This window comes from Leiobunum rupestre, chromosome 2 (genome assembly GCF_980474605.1).
Source record: "Leiobunum rupestre chromosome 2, qqLeiRupe1.1.hap1, whole genome shotgun sequence".
Lineage (NCBI taxonomy): Eukaryota > Metazoa > Arthropoda > Arachnida > Opiliones > Sclerosomatidae > Leiobunum > Leiobunum rupestre.
The window spans coordinates 77317363-77336595 of NC_143385.1; the positions used below are offsets into that span (position 1 = coordinate 77317363).

General features: G+C 32.4%; 1 long non-coding RNA gene across 1 annotated transcript; it reads right to left on the minus strand.

The window, feature by feature from the left end:
* Positions 1 to 12010: 12010 nt before the first annotated feature.
* On the minus strand, positions 12011 to 18967 carry LOC149959067 (uncharacterized). The gene is made up of 3 exons (XR_016478585.1): positions 18229 to 18967; positions 12851 to 13304; positions 12011 to 12573 (listed from the first exon to the last, which is right to left on the minus strand). It is a non-coding gene; the product is annotated as an uncharacterized LOC149959067 (long non-coding RNA).
* Positions 18968 to 19233: the final 266 nt, after the last annotated feature.

The window sequence follows — 19233 nt, forward strand, 5'->3', positions numbered from 1 at the left end:
AATTCAGATAATTTATAACCAACAGAGCAGTTAATGGAATAATCAATATAGAAAGACAAATTGAGTTGCTACCACTTTTCTGTTGCCTTGAGTGAGAGAAGGGAACAGATAAGAAAGGAAAAAGTTTATTTGGAGGTGTCTTTGCTGTAATAAAGGTCAGGTTGGTCTCCATGCAAAATCCATGGTAGCAACCCTGCGTGTAGCCCAAGGGCATTGCCCTATTTCCCCCATACAAAACGACAGCTCTGAGTTTCATCTCATCTCTACTTTTGTGAATTATAATGGGAGATACTCTAATTTAATCCACCCTATTAATCCCTCTAGTAAAGAAGTAAAAACTTTTCCAATCTAAAATCTTGTGTTTTTAAACTGATTTGGGCTTCTGTTTAAACAGAATTGATGCAGCTTGGAAGTGTGGTCATAACCAACAATATCTGGCACAATAATTAAATCTATAATTGAAAACTAAAGAAAACGCAAGCATTTATTTAGGGTCTATTCATAGGACAAGAATGACTGAACTACTGCCTTAAAGTTGCATCAATAATATGTAATTATACTTAGGAATAATAATTATGTGGAGACAAACTGCAGGCACCATAGTCATATTATTATGCTCAGATGGGGAAGGAAAAAAGTAACCTAAGTCTGTTTCAATAATTTTAGGGTACGTAAAATATACCAAACCAATGATAAACAGGGGAGTTAATTCATCCTAAGGGATGGAGACTAGCTTGGGGAACTTGGTGGATTGAGAGAAACGCTAAAAATTGTCTGAACTATACATTCTTTGTTGCATATAATATTAAAATTATTAACTGAACCAACTGACCAACCAAGAAAAAATTCAATCGATCTTAAAATACCTAGGAAGTTTTCCGTAAAATTATCTCCAGGCACATTGCTAATCACATTATATAGCAGAGGGCTCTTCGATCTCATTAAGTAAGACATTATAACTGAATGGTACTATTTTTCCGTGGCTGGCCTCCACTGTGATTTTGCGCTGAGCATTTCATTTAACCTCAATTGTTTTATTAGATAATTTTAATACCTGTTCAGTAGTTTAGTTTGAATATACCTTCATATAAAATTAGACTTCGAGACTTGTTTGGGGAATGTGTATTAGTTATTTTAGAACAGGCTATGAGCAGTCAGTCTTAAGTAATAGTTGAGGCTTTGGTTTTTCAACATTATTTTCCATTGTATCTCCCTCTCAATGTAGCATATGGTTTTTCATAGAAGTTTTTCTAAACAATGGATTGTGTAAGAAACTAAATATACGATCTGACTTCAGAACGATGAAAAAAAAATCAGTATTATATAGGATCATAGTATATAGGCAATTATCGTAAGCATATTCATGGGCAGTACTTTTCTCCATACATGAATATTAGCAGTATAAATATTGAATAATAGGGACCCTAACACACTGCCTTGCGGCACCTCATTTTTTATATTTAATGGTGGTGATATAAAGACATCAAGGGCCACACATTGAGTTAAATTACCCATTTTAAATAAAATACAGTTGGTTTAGCAAAGCCATGTTCATTTCTCTTGCACTTAAAGGGCAATGCAAATTGTGATGCAGATGAAATAATATCTTATAGATAAAAATAACACCTGCCCAATACCGTGTTCATTCCACTTCCAAAAAATTTTAGGGTTCCGCTCTCTCCTCCAGGGCTGTAGCTAGCGAAAATTAAGCCCGGGGTGAGTTTAAATTTGGCGGCCCTTAAGATAATAATGTTATAGAAAAATGATATTTTGGCGCCCCAGACCCTGCTCTCCTCACTCCATCATGATTTCTGTTCCCACCGAGTCATTTATGTTTCTGCCACTGAAAGGTTTTTGGTTTTTATTAATTACTTTTTACAATTTAGAATTAGTTTCCCTTTCAAAAAACATTTTCTTAACACTTCTACTGACTCGCATCAAACATATGGACTAATTATAGTACTTCGTACGAAGTACTATAATTAGTCCATGCATCAAATAACCACTATGCTATGATGGGAAGTATGGCTAGTTTATGTCCTCAAATTTTTTCCAAAAATTAATTGTGAGTATGCAAAATCTTTATTTAATTAACATTGTTGTACACTATCTTTCGAATTTTTTAGATAAAGGTACAAGCATTTCAGAAACTGCAAAGGAAGCATTTGCCAAAGAATTTATGGTTGGTGTCTGCACCAGGGTTCAATCCGCATAAGTCATTTAATTTTTTTAACTTTCCAACAGTATTAAGAAATATCAATTAATTACTAAGTTATGCAAAGTCTTATATAATCCTAATATTTTCCACTTATTCAATATAATAATTGTGAAAAATTTTCACACTTCTTTAATAATTCAAAATTAAATCTAATATTATTGGCTATGTTTGAGAATCATTAAGCTAAACTAAAATAATGCTAAAGGACATTGAAACGAAACTGGCTGGTCACCTTTGGTGAAATTAAAATAAATAACATTGAGATATTTTTTATTTTTGTTCAAAAGCATGTAAATGATTCAAACACCCAAACATGGTTTGGCCAAATTTAATATGAAATATGTCTGTAGAATGAGCAGTGGCATAGCTAGGGGGTGGGGGCGGCCTGCCCTGGGTACCACCCGTCTGGGCGTGATTTGGGGGTGACACTGCAGGCCGTGAAAAAAATAAAAACTTCCACAAACTAGAGACTAGTAGCCTCACCATGATATCCACCCCGGGTGTCACCCATGCTAGTTATGCCACTGAGAATGAGGTTAATATACTTCCATGGATATACATGGGAAAAGGAACTTTTCTTCAAAATTTTTTTGAGAGGCAGAGCTACATTGTCTGCTTGTTTCTCACAAAACCATAATGTATGAATAGCGTGTACGCCAATGCACAGGAATAATTTGTAAACAATTAATGCTATCATGAACAATATTTATTAAATAACTTTCAAGTAAATAGGTGTGTATTAATTTAGACCTCAAATATGAATTGGAAACTATAGACTATGTATATTACTTGAAAAATCCAAATTGAAATTTAATTCTACTAGAACACTCAAAGGGGGTGAGAAATTAAGTTAAGAGGCTTACTGGATTAAAGACATTTAAAAAATTTATACATCATTGGGCTGAATATGTAGCTATAGGGTATATGTTTATAGATTCTTGGTATTGTGTAAAAACAGTAAACTTTTAGAAAAAAACAACAAAGTTGTGCGGATTCGTTAAAAGTGGAGCAAATTAAAGAAATTGTAACTTTAATTATCAAACCTTATAGTAAGTTTTTGAAATCTTAATTCTTTGTTTTCAAACTTTATCTTCATTTAATGTTATCATAAGTAACAGAATTTCAATAAGTATGACACTTCCTATTGCTTTAATGCTAATTTTCTAAACGAACCTTTTTTCGCCACTGAAACGTACTCTCTTCAAGCTGTGATCGCTACTTACAGTTTTGGATGACTACTTTATGATAAAAATTTAAGCCTAATATCGGAGAGCACAGTCTGGAGTTGCAAGGGGCTTTGGCTTTGAAGCCCGGGTGTGAATCACACGTGATAAAAAAATGAGCTCGTGGCACCGAGAAACACTATTGGAAACCAGATATTTCGACTTAGCGGAAGTCTCGCATATTTTAGACACTAGAGGGCTCTGTGCTGAGAAAACATCTTGATTACGCAATAAATATGAAAATCACTTCGGTTGTAAATCTTGTTAATTGTAATACTTATTGTTATTATGTTACGGATGATGTTATTCCTAGGTAATTCTGTACTTGCTTATTTCTTTTGCCATGCAAATGTTTTGGATAAAAATCTTAAATATTAGTTTATTATTTTCGGAATACCTAGTTCTTTTTTTTCAACTTAAATTCAGACATTGAAATTATTTTTTAGTTTTAAAAAATTTATCTGAAATTTCATTATTTTATTTGGCAAATTTTTGTCTAGGTTAAATTCACATTTAACTACCTTCTTTTTTCAAAATATTTTCCATTGATGAGCTCAAGTTCCTGTATTAATGAGTTAATTTCTTGATTGATTACTTCTCATAGAAATATGGCAGCCAGTTACTTCTATAAGGAAGTTTCCACCCCTGACTGGGGCCTGAAGACTTACCTTTTTAGCTCAGTGAATAACCAATGTAAGTGGATTTTTAGGCATATGGCTTAACCTTGAAGAATCCAATTTCAATTGCGGTTTATATTTTTTTGCATTTAAAAACATAGGCCTAAATGTTGGTCTCTTCTTACTTTTTCGCGTTTAACTCAAAATATTTGTTTTTTTGCAAGATTAATTTCTGGTTAAATCAAAAAGCCCACTTTTCTTTGGATAAACTGTAAAATCCTCCTCATGATGATATTTGTTAAGGTGAATTAGTCTTTTTAGCACCTTTTGCTCTGCAATTATAGAAAAGCCGAAGTTGGATCCACAAATTGGGTTAGCCCCAACCTCACCATGCAGATATAGCTATCAAATGTCGCAGCATGTCATAAACAAGTAGTATATAATACCTCAATTAATAGTGACAATTATTCTCTAGGTCAGGATTTTTCCGTAAAAGAACTAAATAGGAATAGAGTGGAATTTGAAAAAGTTTATGAATCAGAAGGTTTTTCAAAGAAACTAAATGTCAAGTAAAATACATTTAGATCGAGGAACGTAACTTATTACTAACACACATTTCTTTAGCACCATTTAGGTTAAAGTTGGCGCTAACATTTCAAATTATAATTTTTTTTATCAAAAGTCAAAATTTAGGCCAGAGATTCCATGGGGCTCATCAGTACTGTGTAGGAACTCTGGCTATCCTCGGAAATCTGCCAATATCAGTAAAACTAATAAACATTCAAGAGTGCAATATATGTGTGCAATGGACTGCTCACATATAGGGCACACTGAATGTTTATTATAACAATTTTGCATTTCAATAAATTTTCCAGCTAATATTAAAAAATCCTGATAGCAAAAAAAGAAAATAAAAAATTTAGCTTATTTCTATAATTTTGTATCTATTGTACAATGTATGAGAAATTGAAAATAAAACCGTATCCAAAGATATGAAATCTACATTTTATTTCGAAAGACAGTTTGTATCAATAATTTTTACAAAAACCATGGATTTTGAATACAATTTCAACTGAGATTATTAGGTTCTTCCAAGGGCAAAAAACATTGCTTTAGGGAAGGGTCAAAATAACGATACAATTTAGTTTAAAAGGAGTGTACAGTCTCATTTGCATGAGAAGTCAAAATTATGCCTTATATATACAGAATTTAATTGTGGAAGCACAATTTGCTTTGGTTAAAAAAAACATTACTTCCAATTCATGATAGCATCATCTTTCTCATGAATTTTGTAAATCAACCTAAAAACAAACGGAATTTTAGGAAATATAGCAAGTACAGTTGGAGAAAATGGGCAAGGCTTAAACTAAACATTATGGTTCTTTTGTGTGACATGGGGATCATGTGTGGTGCCAAGTTTACATATTGATAAATAATCCATGCCTGTTTCTATTGTAATAATTTGAGCCACACTAGCTTCCTTTAGAGATTATAAGTGTGTACATATAATTTACTGCTATTGTAAATAGTGTACGCTATATACTGAGGGAAAAATGAGCCAGTCCATGCATAGCCGATTCACAATATTTAGGTGCAGTAGAACATTTGTAGTTACCAAAAGTAATTATATATAGTTTTTACTTTGCTTAGAGACTTGCTAATATTTTTAAATGTAAAAGCTTATAACAATAAACTTACTAAACAAAAAACTTTTGTTCCCCCAATTGATAAATGAAGAAGTACAACTCAAGAAATTGACCTATAATATTAATATGACGATCTTAAAAATATTGAGACTAGCAGAAGATATATCCTAGTCATTAGATGGTATGTCTAATAATATTGTTTAATATAATCAATAATGAAAGGAAAAGGATTTTTTAGAGGTCATGCATTTTAACAAACTCTTCTAGAATTATCTAATATATTATTGCTTAATCGTTTGAAGCTATTTTTTTCCATGTTTTAGTTTGTGTAGTCAGTTTAATTGTTAATAATTAGGCCTAGGTAGAATGCTATCAATGCTAGCTCTTAGCTAAAATTTAGACTAATGTGGAACTATTCCACAACTCAAAAAAAATTCAGCTTAAAACTTGAATCCTTAGTTTCATTGCTATATCTAATGATGTGTTAAAGTAAAAAAAGGTTGGACCATTATGACATCAGTTAACAAAACGATATGGAAAGACCCTGGCCCCTTCTGGTTATGGCCATCCTGGAAAGAAAAATAAAATTGAAAGAGGGAAGTCCCTCCTTGGATGCTTTTGGTTATTTACTTCTGGTAATGATAAGACTGAAATATTATTAAATTCATGCAAAAATTGTAAATACCTAGAGATTTTTCAATAGTTTAAATTTCTCTATTTTCCTTGGAAAACCTTCTCACCCATTTCACGTGTTCCTATGGCTCAATTTCAAACAAACTACCTCACTAAGTGTATTGCTGACAATGACCCTAAAGGCTCTTGATATGAATGCTCAGTTTACGGCCTTTCCACTACCTAAGGTATTGATCAAGACCTGTGCTTGCTCAAAAATGTTTTCCTGGTGCTCATTCCTGCACAAACATACCTAAGTCTATCACTTGATCAGTTGAAGGGTGTTGCTGGTGCAGCAATGATTCCTTGCAGATTATCTTTAACTGGAAATACTAGTTGACATGTATCTGTAGTTTAATATTTACAAGATTTTTACCTACTACTAAACCTAATTGGCTTCAAGAAAACTAACTGAAGTACTAGTTGCCAAGATGAAAGAAGGCGGTTTTACCTTATTCCATATGCTATAAAAAAAATTATCCTCTTAATGGCAAGCCCTCTAAAGTCATTTAATTGAAACTAATAGCACAAATATTCATGAGATTAATGAAATAGCTATACAATCTAAATTGATATATGACTGAATTCTTCATTCATTTTATGGTTCAATGAGTACATCTCTAGACGTAAGTAGTGAGAAAAAGTTATAAAAACATACCTGCATCTTTCAAGTTAAAGCCATAAATTTTTTTTCAGTGGATATTCTAACAAAAAATATTCTTTCAGGTATAATGAGAGCGCAAGATTTGTAGTATTAGTTGTTTTTCAGCTGGCTGCTGATAACTCAACTTCTTTTGACCTTGAATTGGAAATTTTGCGCGCTCCTAGGTCGAAAAAAAAGTTTTTGTTTTTATGAAACCATTTTATATACATAGAAATAGCTATACCCACAATTCTCAAGCGTAATTTATCGCGTCAAAAGACTGGGATGGAAATTAGCTTTTATTTGACTCGATTTTCTCATTTTCATTAAGAAAACGCCCTCCGATTCCGAGCGCTTTTTTGATAACTTTGGTTCATTTACTTCTGCTACTACATTATTTGTATAAAAATAATTTAACCACAAAATATTTTGCATAAGTAAATTTTAATTTTTTAAAACATACATGTTTTTAAAGTCGGTTGCCATAAGAAGTAAGAAATCCAATTTATTAATTCACACAAAGAACATGTAATACATTAAAAAACAAAAAAAAAACAAACTTAAGGCAGGGAGAACAAACAATCTCCTAGCGAAGTGCCCAGAGTTTGTGTTGAACACAGAATGAGTTGCCTCTGCACTGTGATGGCAAGGCATTGCTAAAGGAAACACACCACCCGATTTGACGACCTATGGAATGTATCAAGGCAAGACTATCCAGCCCAAAAGATCAGATATTTTAAATGGTGACCGCAGTGAAAATAAACTGATTAATTAAGATCAATTTACTTTCATAGCTGTTTGAAAGTAGATAGTTTTTCCTGCAAAACCTAGAGGCTAAATTTCTTTTCAGTTTCACTACAAATGTATATTGTACCAGTTTCCAAAAAGTAAAAAACCATTACATTTAAGGGGAGTTAATATAAATTATTAAAAATAGTATTACAGCATTAGCTTCAAAACTAAAAAAGAAAACAAATTTAAACAATTTTTTGCTACAAAAAACAACTTAAAACAGATAAATTGAGTTAGTGGGTTTAGAAAAAGATGAAATTTCAGAACTTACAACATCATCAAAAGCTATTTATTAATCTTACGTCTTATCACCAATTTTATTTTTCAAAATTATTTAACACTGCATTTAGGAAAGGTATTTGGAAACTGAAAGATATTTCTATCCTACAAGGTTATTAATATTTGGTCAAATGAAAAGAGACTTAAAACTTCTAATATTTGGTCTGCTACTTTCCTCCTATTTTTTTATTATTGGCAGTATAAGTTTTGATTACTTTTTTGAAATGAATTGAAAAGTTCTGCACATAATAAAATCTATTAAGATGCCCTAGATTAATTTTGTACATCAAGTGGAGTGTAAGAGAAAATCTACCAGTTACTAACACTATACATTCCATTCTTAAAGAAAACACACTACTAACATTATAAAGATCGTTTCCATTTTATCTTTCTTTATATTCAACAAATATGCTTTAAAACAATACTGTGAAATAATAAAAAATTATTAATTATTGAAATATGGCTTTAATTTTCCATAATTACTATTTATGGAAGAAAACATTTTTGGGCTATTGCGATTGGTGAAAGCAAAGTTTTTTTTTAAATAATTTTTCACTATCTTATTAAACACCTTCCATTTAAAAAAAATTAATTTATTAAGCTTTAAAATTATTCAATTTTTTAATCAGTTAAGCTAATACCCAAGGCACCAACTAGGCCCAAGTCATCAAGGAACTTATAATGCCTTTAAATCAGGTGGCTGGGTTACAATGCGTAGGAGGGTGGTGGCAAGCCCTTCATACCACGCGAGCCAACAGCTCCCTACACTTACTATTACCATTATCCTCTAAAAGTTTTTACGGAAGGGGAAACCAGAAAACTTGGCATAAGCTTAAGCATTTCAAATTGATTACCACCTGATTAGCTCTGTTATAAAAATATTACATATATTACACATCAAAAGTTAATGAAAAACGGCATTTAGTACCCAATATAATGACGATTTACTTTTACTGGCAAATAATTATTAATAAATAGAGGCTAAGAATGTAGAAGTTTCCAGGAACACAAAAAATTACATGATAATTCAAGTTTTACTATGCCAGTTGACCTTGGCACACATAATACACTGAAGTAAAACAATTAGCCTAGCTGATTAATATTATTATTATTATTATTATTATTATAGCCATACTAGCAATGACACATTTTTGTACTGCTTGGTATTTTATCTTAATAATAATGAAGACTTTATTGTCAGGAATTATTACAACAGACAAGGATCTCCCCTGCAGCATAGCTGATGATTTCCAAGGGATCCAAGATAATTTAATTTAAGCACTGAAATTGATATATTTTACATATTTGCAAGAAACACATTACTGAGAGTAATAAGAAGAATAAATTAGTTATTGCATTACAAATTGCACGTTTGAAGAGACATATCCATAATGTCCCAAATTTCATTTGGTAGGCTGTTACACATATTAATTCCCCTACAGTTCAGGGAGCTATCCGGAAAATTATAATTTAGTGTTTCAACAAAGAAATTTCGTTAGCTGGCTCTTTTTTATATTATAGTTATGGATGATAGTTGGCATGCGAAAGAATTCTAGAATATAATCCCGTGCGAGTTCCTTAAAGATAAGATGCATAAATATTGCTAGGTGCCTGTTATGTTTAACTTAGAGCTTTTGATTGAAAGAGTGTTTACCCTTACCAAAAATAAGTTGTCTAGGAACTACTTAAAAGTTGATTTTAAGTTGGTATTTACTAAATATGAACTAAAAACCAACTAATTAATTACCAACTTAAAGAAAAAAGTATTTTCCCACCAACTTAATAACAACTTATTATTTTGAAGTATGCTGACAACTTAAGCCTACTTAAAAAACCAACTTAATATTAAGTAAATGTGTATACCAAATAAAATCCAACATATTTTTTGGTAAGGGTTGTTTATTGAAATATGTTGAGAACTTAAGCCTACTTAAAACCCACTTTATATCAAACTAAATGTGTATACCAACTAAATACAAACTAAAATAAAACTTATTTTTTGGTAAGGGTCTGCAGTTGATGACCTCCGTGAACATCCAAGTATAGTTTTACAGATTGCATTTAATTGATTTTGTAGTATATTAAGTTTAGTAGTCTTTGCGGAGCAATAAAGTAAGTCTCTGTAGTAGTCATACAGAGGTGGAATTATTGAGCTAACTAAAATTGTTAGGGTAGCAGTATCTAGACTTGCAATAAAAATTTGCAGAGGTTAACGGTAATAGTGAGTGTAGGGAGCTGTTGGCTCGCGTGGCATGAAGGGCTTGCGACCACTCTCCTAAGCATTCTAACTCGGACACCTGTTTAAATCCCTTACCAAAAAATAAGTGGTCTAGTAACTTGAAATATGCTGACAACTTGAGCCTACCTAATACCAAGTTAATATCAATAATAATGTGTATACAAACTGAAATAAAACTTATTTTTTGGTAAGGGTTGGAATAAGACAGTTTTTTTGTGATCATAGTGCCAATTTTTTTTCCTGCCTGCAATTTCAAAACTCGTTATTTTACGCTTTCGTGTTGGTGCAATAATGAGTTAATGTCGCGATTTAAGTGCGAGTTGTTGAAAGCATACCACACATTACCAAAGATGAGCCAACGTGACACCGCCGCGTCTTCTGATCTCTCAGCCTTGTTGAACAAATTTTTTAGAGACGTTCACTATTATAGTTACGAAGATTATATTAAGACTATTTTAAAAGATCGTAATTCAAATGTCAATAATATGCGCATAAAAACAGAACTACATGTACATGTATTTAAAGTGGTTTTTTTGGAACCGGCGTAGTGTTAACACTTTTACATGGTCCCACCCTTACCAAAAAATAAGTTGGATTTCAGTTTGTATTTAGTTTGTATACACATTATTAGTTGATATTAACTTGGTATTAAGTAGGCTCAAGTTGTCAGCATATTTCAAGTTACTAGTTGAAGGGGTAATGAGTTGTTATTCAGTTGGTAGGAAAATACTTCTTTTGCTAAGTTTGTAATTAGTTGCTTTTTAGTAGTCAGGAAGTTACATATATTATTTTTAAGTTGGTTTTAAGTAGTTGAATGTAAATGTCGATTCTGGTAGTTTAGTTTGGGTTAAAGATACATGGAATAAATGAGTTCAAACAGTGGTTAGGTTGAGAAAACTATACAATCAAATGTAAGCCTTTGTTATTTATCTTTGATAAATTTGTGCTTAGTTTCAAAAACTTAGTTTAGTTTTAATGCATATAAAATATTAAAAAAAATTTAGTTGTTCATAAAAAATTTACAAATTCCATTGAACATCCCTTACCAAAAAATAAGTTGGCTAAAACCACTTACAACAACTTGTATTTCAACTTGGTTTTCAGTTTGTATATGGGACAAATGCCTACTAAAAAATAACTTAAATCGTCTTTATTAATCAACTTATTTCCAACTAAACCAGAATCGACATTTACATTTAACTACTTAAAACAAACTTAAAAATAATATATGTAACTTCCTGACTACTAAAAACCAACTAATTACAAACTTAGCAAAAGAAGTATTTTCCTACCAACTGAATAACAACTCATTACCCCTTCAACTAGTAACTTGAAATATGCTGACAACTTGAGCCTACTTAATACCAAGTTAATATCAACTAATAATGTGTATACAAATTGAAATCCAACTTATTTTTTGGTAAGGGCAAAGAGATAACTAATGTAATGATGTGACTAAAATTGAAACGAATGATATGGTACAGATAATAAAGGATTAATATTGATTTTATACATGATTTGGTTCCATCATTAGTCATTAAAGATTTATAACTCCTACATTTTTTGCACTTTTAATCTACATGGTTGTCCAGGTTGTTTTTGAGACTCAAAAAAAGAGAGTAACACAACTTCCATACCATAAAGAAACCTTTAAAACTGGCCACTTTCTATGATTACCCATACCAAAAAATAAGTTGGCTTTTAGTTTGTATTTAGTTGGTATACACATTTTAGTTGGTATTAAGTTGGTTTTAAGTTGTCAGCATTTTTCAATAAACTAGTTAAAGGGGTAATAAGTGGATATTAAGTTGGCAGTATGGTTTTAGTTGGTAATAAGTTGTTTTTATGTATGGTTTTAGTTGGTATTTGTCCCAAATACAAACTTAAAACCAAGTTCCTAGACCACTTAATTTTTGGTAAGGGTATGCTAGCGGATGACAAAGTGCACAGGATACCTCATTTCATTGTAAAAACGTGTATCACTACATCAAATGCATGGGTCCAAGGCAAAATGTTTTAATTTTTTCTAGTTCATTTTAAACTTTTGATTTTATCTAGCTCAATTAAAGAAAATATCTTTATTAACTAATAAACCAAACCATTGACATGTAAAAAAGTCATAATTGGGCTCTTATTTTATTCTTATCATATTTCTTAAGTAAAAATAATAGCTAATAAGAGCTCAAATCGCTAAACCACGCAATTTTTAAAGAAAAGTAGTACAGTCAGAAAGTCAACCCAGTCCTGGAATGAAAAATGCAGCCCAGTTAGCAGTGGTATTAACTGCATAATCAACAAAGTGTAAAAAGCACAACTGAAAAGTCAGTTCCGTCAAGTCTTGGCCCATTATTGCATTACAAGATCAAATTGTTATTATTAAATACAAATTAAACTAATAATTATTTACATAATAAATAAAACTGAATTATTGAAATAATTTATTTTAGAAAGCAAATTTTAAAGATATCGCAAACTTTTGACTGAAATAATCACGGCGGAACCTCTAAAAGGTTGTATGTACCTGTGAAAGTCTGCTTCAACTCTGGCGGTAAAATAGTATTCATCCACCTACGAAGGGAGAGCCATAGAAATAACACGTTTTTTGGCCAAGAGCAAGACTTTTGGTATTACGTCATATCCACTTTTGGTTGCATCAATTCGTGTCACTCTTAAATAAGAGTTTATTTTAATTATTTCTCATGGATATACGTCAAAAAAGTTAAACATTTCTCATATTCTTAAATGCAACTTAAAACAATGAAAGCTAAATACCAATGACTAAAAAAGGCTAAGTCTTCAACATCATAACCATAGGCGTATTCACACAACCAACAATTTTTGTCCAACATTTTGGGTGACAACAGCTTTAGAGTTCAAATTCTCAACCAACTTTACAAATTCCATAAAAAGCTGATGAGATTTCATGTGTTAACCTCCAAAGAAAATTACTCACAATTCTCAAATAAACACCTTAACTGCAAAAAAAAATACATCAATTTACATTAATACAAGTATAACTGGTTATCATTTAGTGTTGTTCCTTCCAAAATTTATTAATTAAAAGACAAAGCCAAACAATATTAAAAAGTGAACAAGAAAAGTGTATTAAAAAGTAAAATTTATTTGTTTTAAATAAGTGTATTAGCACAATTAAGTAGCTAGTTTTATTTTAATTAATATCATTAGATTTAAATACTAAAACCCAAGCATCAACTACAAAAATCTGTCCATTCTTCAAGACATGGCCAACCAAAGCCTTTGTGAGGAGCTTAGATTGCAATCTATACTAAACTCATAACTTATACTCTAACAAATAAATATCAAATCAAACAAAAAATCTTATACTTCATCAATATTCACTAAAGAATTCAAAGTTCATAATGTATATTCTTTAATTCTACGCTCTATAAGCTCACATTTAATAAAATTAGTGATTTAAAATTTTATATCATAAAATGACTTCTACATTCAGCCAAGTTAAAATTCTGTTTTCCCGGTTCTTACAGAATTCCATAAAATCGGAGCACAATTGTTTAAGTAAATAGTAAAAATAAAAGGAATTGGATGAAGATGGAATTGGATGAAGACGGAATTTGTTTAAAATAAGAAAACGTAATTGAAGACAAACAGATGATCAGAGGATTTGAATATGAATTTAAGCAGCAGATAGTCTGAAATATTTTAGGCCCGCCAAATCCTTTTAGATCTTGTAAGCAAAAGAAAAAATTAAAAGTCCATCATCCATTTTTTTGCACAGTTTTTGGGACTTTGGGTACCGTTTTAGCTTTGAAAGTCAAATTATTATTCCATACTTTTATAAAATTTAATAATGAAAGAAATTTTAGATAAATTAAATATGTTTTGTTCTAGAAAGTTTTTCATAGCTCTAAATAGCATAGACTTGTGGGGTGGCGGAGTAGTTAGCACTTTCGCCTCGCAGCAAGAGGATCCGGGTTTGATACCAGTTTGTGGCTCTGGGTGAAAATTCAGAACAGCTCCTGCGTTGAGCTTGCAAGTTCTCTCCCCACTGGTTTAAGGGGTTTCCCCCCCGAGCTCTTCCGTTTCCCCTTCCATTAGAACTTGTTGAGGTTAACGGTAATAGTTAGTGCAGGGAGCTGTTGGCTCGTGTGGTATGAAGGGCTTGTCACCACCCTCCTACACATTGTAACATGGCCTTGGGCATTAGCCTAGTTGATGATGATTATTAAATTGGAGCAGAAGCTAAATTGTCAGGGTTGTTTAAATAGTGCTAAATTTCACAGTGAAATTCTTTAAAATAGTGCTAAATATGAGATAGAAATAGTTTAAATAGTGCTAAATATCACAGGGGAATTGTAAGGGTTGTTTTAACAGCGCTATATTTCAGAACGGAATAAGAAGTCCACTTTCTTTGCTCATGGAAACAAAAGAGATAAAGAGAGCTAAGAAGTTCTCGGAAATTAGAAAAAGACTTCATTATTTATTTGATAAACAAAATAAATAAATACCAATATCAATTTGAAATTGGCCATTTATAACTTTCAGAAAAGGATGGAAACCATGAAAGTAATCTGGTCTGTTGCCTGCTCTCTAGTATGAAGGACACATTTTCAGTATAATTTCCAATATCTACTATGTGTCAAAAATTAACACACCCCGATGTTATATGTTTGTATCCATACATTATAATATGGGTGATTATATACATGTAAGTTTACATGTATCAGTGTGTAGATAAAACTAGATATGTATGTAACTTCACATAATGATTATAATATTGGTGAATATATCAGAGGGGACGGTAGTCCCCATAGCAAGGTCCGGGAAAGTGACTAGCTTTTCGAGACCGAGCTAGTATTATCCCAAAGCAACTAAGTGCTGATTTCAGCCCCTTGAATCTCCTCAACCACTCAAGAGTAGCGAGACAAGAAATATACCATTGGAAAGACCAGGCGCATACGACAAACATACAATAAAACAATAAATGTAGCGCTGTTATGCTAATAATGCGACGTAGTTCAAAGATAGCCAAAATGTCAAAAAAAAAAAACTTTCATCTTCTTCTTGCAGATCGCTCTAGAGCAAAAAGTACTTATTTGATTTGCATAGAAATTGGTGACCACCTTCCACCTGCTTTCCCATTGTGGCATTCCAAAGGATAAGTCTCAGTGTCTAAGTGTCGTTGAGTTAATGAGGAAAAACTTTAGCCCTACCACAATATTTTATCAAATGTTTGAATTGCGTCCAATCAGAACCTGTTTGATTCCGTGGTTTCGTGTCTCCGCTATATCTACAAATGTATTATCTAACGATTTAGATCTATAGAAGGCTTCATCACTTTTCAATTTAATATACATTTTGATATAATAAGAACAGCTTGTCATAACTCCCACTATATTTATTTAGCTGAATAATTTGAATACATATTCAATATTATTTTTATTTAGCTGAATAATTTGAATACATATTCAATATTATTTTTATTTAGCTGAATAATTTGAATACATATTCAATATTATTTTTATTTAGCTGAATAATTTGAATATTCAATATTATTATTAAGACGTGCCAGGTAAGAAATTGTAAAATGGTTAGCATACTTTTGAATCTAAAATCATACAATTTTCCCCTACACGTTTTTTTAGGAGGGGGGCGGGTTAGCTTAAACTATCTATTGTCTCAAAATTATTTAATTTGGGATGTGAAAAATTTAGGATCAGATTTCCAAACCACAAAAAAAATTATCTCGCATTGTCTAATTCTTTTCTAGAGGTGCCAATTATGTTTTTGAGAGGTCTAGGTCCCAATTTCTCAAAGTGTTGGGATGATTGTTTGTAGTTTTAATGGGAATTTGTGTTTTTTACAAATAAATTTCCTGACACAAATATGCCTATAACTTTAGTATAATTTTAACTATAAATCTACCTGAGTGGTATAGTGGTTAAGGTGGGGTGGCAGAAGTGACGGCGATCCCGTGGGGGCTCTAGGGCTCAAGCCCCCAAAGGGAAAAACAAACAGGGCAGAGCCCCCACAGAAATAAAATTGAGAAGAATAGCAATCAGGGAAAAATTTATAATCTCACTGCCTTTATTTACTTCCGAAATCAGTCTTTTTACAGAAGTTAATTTGAGATTGCAGATGCGAGTAGCATTAAGATGATATAACCGTAAAATTGATTTCGATAGATTCGTCCAAACAAAATTACCTAAAATACCTTCGTAATGTATTTGCCCCAGAAAGGCTTCATTATCTATCCATGCACACAGATATTTTTCTAAAGATATTGACTTAACTTTTATTATCAATGTATTCATTGACGGATGAGATATTAGAAAGACTTTATTAAATATATATATATAGTACGAAAAAGTTTGAGCTGTACATTTTCTTGCTTAAGTTTTAAGTATATGGATTTTTAGATAAAAAATTAATTGCTTGTGCCTCCACAGAAATGTTTTCCGATCGCTGCCACTGGGTGGCAGAGTGGTTAATAGTTCTGGAACTACAAAAATGTATTAAATCTGGCCAAAAACCTTAAGGTTAAAATTCGCAAGGTCCTCTATTCTATTATTATATATGGGCCTGTTCATAACTCTTGGTAAAGGAAAGCCCACATATCACGCTACTTGACATCACATATGCTAGACCTTGCGCGACCTTTTTTTTCATGATTTGCAAGATCTATTTTAATCATGAAAAAAAAAGGACGCACAAGGTCTAGCGTATTTGATGACAAGTAGCGTGATATGCAGGCTTTTATTTACCAAGAGTAATAAATAAACAGGCCCATATAGAACTTGTCCATATGTCTAATTTAAGACCTTGCCCATGGTTTGATTTCAGTACGTTCATGGGCTGAGACATTAGGATGTAGTGTTGGGCAGAGGACCTTGCGAATTTTAACTTTACGGTTTTTGGCCAGATATATATATCTGGCCAAAAACCGTAAAGTTAAAATTCGCAAGGTCCTCTGCCCAACACTACATCCTAATATATATATATATATATTAATTATGTCAGCAGGCAAGCAGATATTTAGTATAATTTCTGCAGCCTCTCATATTTTGTTTATCATGGTAGCAAGAGATAATGCAGAGTTTGGAGCTACCTAAATTCGCAAGGTCCTCTGCCCAACACTACATCCTAATATATATATATATTAATTATGTCAGCAGGCAAGCAGATATTTAGTATAATTTCTGCAGCCTCTCATATTTTGTTTATCATGGTAGCAAGAGATAATGCAGAGTTTGGAGCTACCTAACTTATTGGTTATGGTAATTTTATATATCTAGTAGTTTTATTTATGTGTATGGGGTTCGAGATCCATCACGTCGAGACACATAATTAGTACCAAAAATTTAAATTACATAGCAATAACGAGAAATACAGAGTTCCTTCCAGAACTGGGAACTGAGGGCGATAGCTTTCAGGTGCTCCGGGAGATAATTTTAATCCAGGACAGATGAAGGGAGAAACGAGTGCTTCCGAGAAGCTAGGTAAAAGCCTGGCAAAACGAGGGATGTTGTCCAGCACCCTCTCGGGGTCTGTGCCGAGAAAAAATATCATGGGATAAGGGGACCAGAGCGCTGCACGTTTTGTGAATAACACTATTCATGGAGGGTGAGCCGCCTAACACGTCTACGAGCAGCAAGGGTAGTCCAGTTGAAATTTGTCAGGACTCGAGTCATGCTGAAGCTCCACGGGAAGCTCACATTTGTTATAATATGAATAAATATGCATGCTCACAAGGCGCAGGGCATGCCATTGGAATATTTCAAAAGAATGAATGTCGCATGTATTGTTGGGGGACCATACTGCCGAGCATTAAGTTTAGACCACTAGAGTTTTTTTGGCGAAGGAGCAATGCGCAAGGTGCATAAACCAAAGAGCTCTCGCAGCCTGAGAGGTAACTCAAACCTATGTGGGTGCTCCATTCCAGAGTGTCAGTGATGACCACTCCAAGGTAATGCTGAACGAGGGTCCATCAAGGGTGTAAATGGCATTAGTAACAGGACAGCCTTGTCAACGGAGAGACAGGACTGCACACTGGGAAGCGTTGAGTGGAAGCTTGCAAGCTATGCTCCAATTATGGATGCTATCCAGGTCATCAAAAAGGATAACCCCAAAAAAATACACATAAGTGGATAATAGGTGTAAATGTCATAACCTGATACTTTTACTTCAGGAATTTCCCTGGTTTTATGTTGAAACACACAGAAAACTATTATTTAAAATATGAATAGTTTTTGCAAAAAATCCCAAATAGGTCTCTAGCCATTGAAAGAAAGGATAGGTGGGTCTTTTCTGGAAGTGTTCTTAAAAAATTAAGTGAGCCATGTTACCTTCTTAGTGTACATAGAGTACACAAAATAGACATTTTACCATCTAAATTAGTCGTTTAAAGTTAACTTTAAAAATAAAATCGATTAATTACAGTAACAGTAAACAACAATAATTTTGGGCCTTGGCCTTATACACATGGCGCTGACTAAAACGACGAAATAATATCAAAATTAAACGAATTTATCACTGAAATATGGTCAATTATTATTAAAATACATGATTTATAATACCATTCCGTTTCCAAGATTAATTAGATTAAATATTACGCTTGAAAATAGGTTATAAAATCCTACTATGCCAAGAAAACGTCGTAGGCCGCTTTAAAATAAAATAGCAGACAACACTTACGACGAACTCTGCAGCCAAACAAAATCCATTCGTAATCCTTTACCCCTCCACAGCTTCCACAATACAAAATTGTAATCATGGTTAGGGTCTGATTTTCGGAACATTTCATTTCTCTTATAAACAGCATGTTTAAATTATTTTAACTGTGTTTTTAAGACTGGCAAAATAAATGCTGCTTTCCAATTTCTGTTAGATATTTTGAAGACCGGAGGTGGTTTGTGTAAAACCAAA